General features: G+C 39.9%; 1 pseudogene; it reads right to left on the minus strand.

Moving 5' to 3' along the window:
- Positions 1-3,884: 3,884 nt before the first annotated feature.
- LOC129151460 (thioredoxin-dependent peroxide reductase, mitochondrial-like) lies at positions 3,885-4,642 on the minus strand (annotated as a pseudogene).
- Between the last annotated feature and the right edge of the window lie 1,128 nt (positions 4,643-5,770).

Below are 5,770 nucleotides of genomic sequence, written 5' to 3' on the forward strand. Positions count from 1 at the left end.
CTATGAATTTATTAATTTATCCAGATCATCTAAATATTGGCATACAGTTATTCATAATATTTTCTTATAAACCTTTGTGTTTCTGTAGTGTCAGTTGTTACTTCTCTTTCATTCCTGATTTTATTTATTTGGGTCTTCTCTCTTTTTTCTTGATTGATTTTGTTAATAGATAAATAATCTTGTTTATCTTTTCAAAATTCCAGGTCTTGGTTTCATTATCTTTTATGTATTTTTTAGGCTTTCTTTTGTTTATTTTCCTTCCGATCTTTATTATTTCCACCTTTCTACTCACTTCGGGCTTTGTGTGTTCTTCACTTTCTGTTTGTTTTAGGTGTAATATTAGATTGTTTATTTGAGAATTTTATTGTTTCTTGAGGTAGGCCTGTAATACTATAAGTTTCCCTCTTAGGAAAGCTTACCCTGTGCCCCAGAGATTTTGGGTTGTTACGTGTTTACCTTTATTTGTTCCAAGGTATTCTTTCACTTCTTCCTTAATTTTATTGTTACCAACTTATTGTTTAGTACCATCTTATTTAGCCTTTAAGTGTTTGTGTGTTTTTCAGAATTTTTTGTAAGTGGTTTCTAGTTTAATACCATTGTGTTCAGAATAGATGCCTGATATGATTTCAACCTCTTTAAACTTAGACTTGTTTTGTTGCCCAACACTTGGTCTCTCCTAGAAAATGTTCCATGTGCACTGAAAAAATGTATATTCTGCTGCTTTGGGGTTAAATGCCTTGGAAATATCAAATAAATCTTGTGGTCAATTGTGTCATTTTAAGATGTTATTTCCTTGTTAATTTTCTTTCTGCAAGCTATATCTATTCATATTAATAGGATGTTAAAGTCCCCTCTCTGACTGTATTGCTGTTAATGTCTCCCTTTATGTCCATTAATATTTACTTTATATACTTAGGAGACCTATTTTGGATGCATACATGTTTATATATCCTATAGTTAGATTGATTCCTTTATCATTATGTAATATCCTTCTTTGTCTATTATCATAGCCTTTATTTTCTTTCTTTATCATTTTTGTTGACACTACTACAGATATCCCTACTGTACTTTCCCTCCCTTTGCCAGCCTCCACCCAGCCCCCCGCCCCGCCCCCTCCCTCTGGCCAACACCACTACTTTTTGCAAAAGCATGAATGGGCCTGGAGATTATCATGCTAAGTGAAATAGCCTTTATTATAAAGTCTGCTTTGTCTGATACATGTAGTGCTACCCTAGCTTTTTAAAATTTCCACATTCATGAAATATATTTTTTCTATTTCCTTACTGTCAGTTTGTGTATATCTTTTGTTCTGCTGTGGGTCTCTTGTAGACAGCATATATAAGGATTTTGGTTTTTTATCCAATTGGCTACCTTAGGTCTTTTGATTGGAGCATTTAAGCCATATACATTTAAAGTGATTATTTGTAGGTACTTAGGTATTGCCATTTTGTTATACATACTTAGGTGTGTATCTTTTTTTCCTTCTCCTTAAAGAAGTCTCTTTAAAGGTACTTGCTGCCCTGGCCAGTGTGGCTTAGTTGGTTGGGTGTTATTCTGTGCATTGAAAGGTTGCCAGTTTGCTTCCAGGTCTGGGCACATGCCTGCGTTGTAGGCTCAATCCCTGGTGGGGGGCATGCAAGACACAGCCGAACGATGTTCCACTGTCACATCGATGTTTCTCTCTCTTTCTCCCTCTCCCTTCCCTGCTCTCTAAAAATCAATAAAAATATTTTTAAATAAATAAATAAATATTACTTATAATACTTTTTTGGTGGTGATAACCTCTTTTTTTAAATTATACAATCAATTACTTTTTAAATTTTTTTAATTAATTGATTTGAGAGAGAGAAAGAGACCTGTTGCTCCATTCATATATGCACCCATTAGTTGATTCCTGTATGTTCCCTAACCATTGATCCAACCCACAATCTTGGCAGATAAGGACGATGCTGGAACCAACTGTGCTACTTTGCCAGGGCAAACTCCTTTTGTTGTTGTTGTCTGGGAAGCTCTTCATTTCGCCCTCAATTTTACATGATCATTTTCACAGTGATGTAGTCTTGCTTGTAGGAGTTTGCTGTTCATTACTTTGAATATTTTGTGCTGATCCCTTTTTGTCTGAAATATTTCTGTAAGAAATCAGCTGAGTTTCTTGGGAGCTTTCTCTTGCTGCTTTAAGATTCTTTCTTTGCATTTAACCTTTGCCATTTTAATTGTGATGTGTCATGTGTTGGTGTGGTCTTCTTTGTATTCATCTTGTTTGGGATTCTCTGTACTTTCTGGCCTTTTATTTTCTTTTCACCATGTTACAGAAGTTTTCAGACATTATTTTTTCAAATATGTTCTAAATCCCTAGATCTCTCTCTTCTTCTAGTTCCTTTATGTTGTGGTTGTTGTTATGTTTGACGTTGTCCCAGAAGTTCCTTAGACTATTCTCATTTTCTTATTTTTTTTCTGCTCTCATTGGATGTTTTTGCTACCTTTGTTCCAAATTTCTGATTCAATCCTCTGCTTTATCTAATTTGTTGTGGATTCCTTCTAGCGTATTCTTTATTTCAGATATTATATTTTCATTTCTGACCAATTCTTTTTTAGTGTTTTTATGACTTTTTATGATTACCAATTTTTTGTTGAAGTTCTGAGTTCATCTATTCTTACCATAAATTTCTTTTTTTATTTTAAAACTAGCATTCCCGTTGCAGGAAAAATCCTGCAATAGGGTTTCCTGCTGCACTCTACCCCGCCCTGCCTGCTCTCCTCCCTTGTCCCCCGCCCTGCATTCTCCGCCAGCCCCCTGCTTTTCTCCCTTCTCCGCCAGCCCGCTCTCCTTCCTTCTCCCCTGGCCCTCCTTCTCCGCCAGCCCTCCTGCTTTTCCCTTCTCCCCCAGCTCCGCCTCCGCTCCTCCCTTCTCCCCCGCCTTGCCTTCTCCGCCAGCCCGCTCTCCTTCCTTCTCCCTTGGCCCCGCCTCCGCTCCTCCCTTCTCCTCCCCCTGGCTTGCTTGCTTCTCCGCAGCTTTGCTCCCTTCTGCAGCTCTTGGCTTCTTTCTATGCTGTCTTGATATGCAAATTAGCTGCCATCTTTGTTGGGGTAATTTGCATATTCGTCCTGATTGGCTGGTGGGCGTGGCTTGGCTTGTGGGCATGGCTTGGGTGTAGTGAAGGTGTGGTCAATTTGCATATTTGTCTATTATTAGATAGGATATATTTATTTTTTATTATATGCTTCACATTGAGCACTTCAGAAAATATAATTACAATGATTTCAAAATGCAATTACTGGATTAAATACATATCCTCTATAATTACCTTCAATCAATATTTAGAAATGTATGCAGACACTAACTCAGCTAACAAATAAAATAAGCAAAATAACTGTTGAAATCATGTGTTTTTTTAATACATGATTCACATTGTTTCAATCAAATATATCTCCACTCCAAGAGTTAAAGTAGACTGCTGATACTAAAACTTAAAGCTATGATCTTTGTTACCTTAAAAAAATTTCCGTTTAATACAAAGAAATTCATAAAGAAAATTTCAGGACTCTATTAGAAGCTTTCGCTACTTGTCCTACACTGGTGTACACAGAGGTTCAGGTAAGGCTAAGAAGAGAGTTTCCTATTGAAGACTTGATCAAAGAAACAGGTGAACTAGGCAGCCTATAAACTAGCTAGCCATCAAGAAGTTACCAATAAAGGACTCATATTAGTAACTACCCATGTTTAAAAAGCCTTAGCCAATGTTACAAAAACAAAACATTTAGAGTATTAGTTATGAATGCAAACATAATTGATTTTTGCTTTCTATACATAATCATCTTTGAAATGCTACAAATCAGCTCCAACTGCGGTTCTTTTGAGAAGCTGCAGGTGCACGTGAGATGATCTACTGCTTTGCCTTCTCAAAGTATTCTTTGGAAGCAGTCGGATGCGGCTTGATTGTTGGAGAATCCGGGGTCCAGCTTGCTGGGCAGACTTCCTTCCCCATGGACTTCCACCAACTGGGATGCTTTCACCAGGCGAAGGGTCTCTTCCACGCTCCGGCCCACGGGGAGGTCATTGCCACTCACGTGCTTGGTGACTCCCTTGGGGTCAATGATGAAGAGACCTGTTAGTGCAACACCAGGACCTTCTCGCAGCGCACCGTGGTCTCGGGAAATCTGCTGAGTCAGATCTGACAGCAGTGCGATGTCCATGTGGCCCAAACCGCCCCTCTTCCTCCGTGTGTTGCTCCAGGCGAGATGGCTGAAGTGGGAATCCACGGGAACTGCGACAACTTCCCAGTTCACAGCATGAAACTCATCGGCTTTGTCACTGAAAGCAGTGATTTCTGGAGGACACACAAAGGGGAAATCCAGAGGATGGAAGAAGAGCACCAAATACTTCCCCTTAAAGTCACCAAGGCTTAGTTCTTTGAACTCTCCTTCAACAAGGGCTGTGCTCTTAACATAGGCTGCATGCTGGGTGGTGGCAGGAGCATGGGGAACTGTATGAGGAACTGGTGCTAAAGGCAAATTTTGCTTGCTGGGAAGCAGACCACAGTACACCTGTCAAGCATGTTCTTCTTGAAGCAGCAGGCCTGAGGGCTGCAGAGGCAGAGATGGGCACCGTGGCCCTGAGCAACCTTCCCACTGCGACCGCCATCTTCAGTGCAGGCCGGAGCGGCGGGAAGGACCCCACACATTTATTGATCATCTTTATAACCATTATTTAGAATTCTCTATCAGTAGATTGTCTGTATACATTTCATTCACTTTTTTGGGAGGGCCGGGATTTCTCCTGTTTTTTGTTTTTTCGTCTCCCCATTTTGGCTGCCTCTCTGCATTTGTTTTTGTGTTTTATGTCGATCTGCTATGTCTCCAGTCCTGGTAGGGTGGCCTTATGTAGTAAGTATCCTTTGGGGCTCAGTGATGCAGTCTCCCTGATCACCTTAGCTGGGAGCTTTAGGAATGTCCCTTGTGTAGATTATGTGAGTCCTCCTTTGCAGTTGATTTGTTTTTTATTGTTGACAGTATTACAGATGTCCCATTAGTCCTCCCTCTCCCCCTTTCCATCCATCCACCCACACCCAGCCCTTCACAACACTATTGTCTGAATCCATGGATATGCATATATGTTTTTTTAGTTAACCCCCCAACACACACACATACACACATCTCACCTCTGACATCTTTGCATCCATACCTCTAAAACTATTTTTCTTGTCACTTTTATTTTGTTTATTAGATCCAACAAATAAGTGAGAACATGGGATATTTATCTTTCTATGTCTGGCCTATTTTGCTTAGCATAATAATCTCCAGATCCATCCATGCTAAGAGTAAAAAATCATTCATTTTTAAAGCCACATAGTATGCCATGTGTAAATGGATCACAGCTATATATCCACTCACTTACTAATGGACACTTGGGCTATTTCCTGATCTTAGCCATTGTTAACTAACACTGCTATGAACATAGGGTGCATATATTCTTTCTGATTGTTATTTTTTTATATTCTTAGGTGCTCTTATAGTGGGTACATATACATTTATAAGGGTCATATCCTTTTTGTTGCATTGAACTCTTTATTATTATACTAGAGGCCCAGTGCACGAAATTTGTGCATGGGGGTTGGGGTTGTCCCTCAGCCCAGCCTGCAGCCTCTCCAATCTGGGACCGCTTGAGGGATGTCCAACCACCCATTTAGGCCTAAATGGGCAGTTGGACATCCCTCTCACAATCCAGGACTGCTGGCTCCCAACCGCTCACCTGCCTCTGCCTGATTGCCCC

Source organism: Eptesicus fuscus, chromosome 14, assembly GCF_027574615.1.
Source record: "Eptesicus fuscus isolate TK198812 chromosome 14, DD_ASM_mEF_20220401, whole genome shotgun sequence".
NCBI classification, from domain to species: Eukaryota; Metazoa; Chordata; class Mammalia; order Chiroptera; family Vespertilionidae; genus Eptesicus; species Eptesicus fuscus.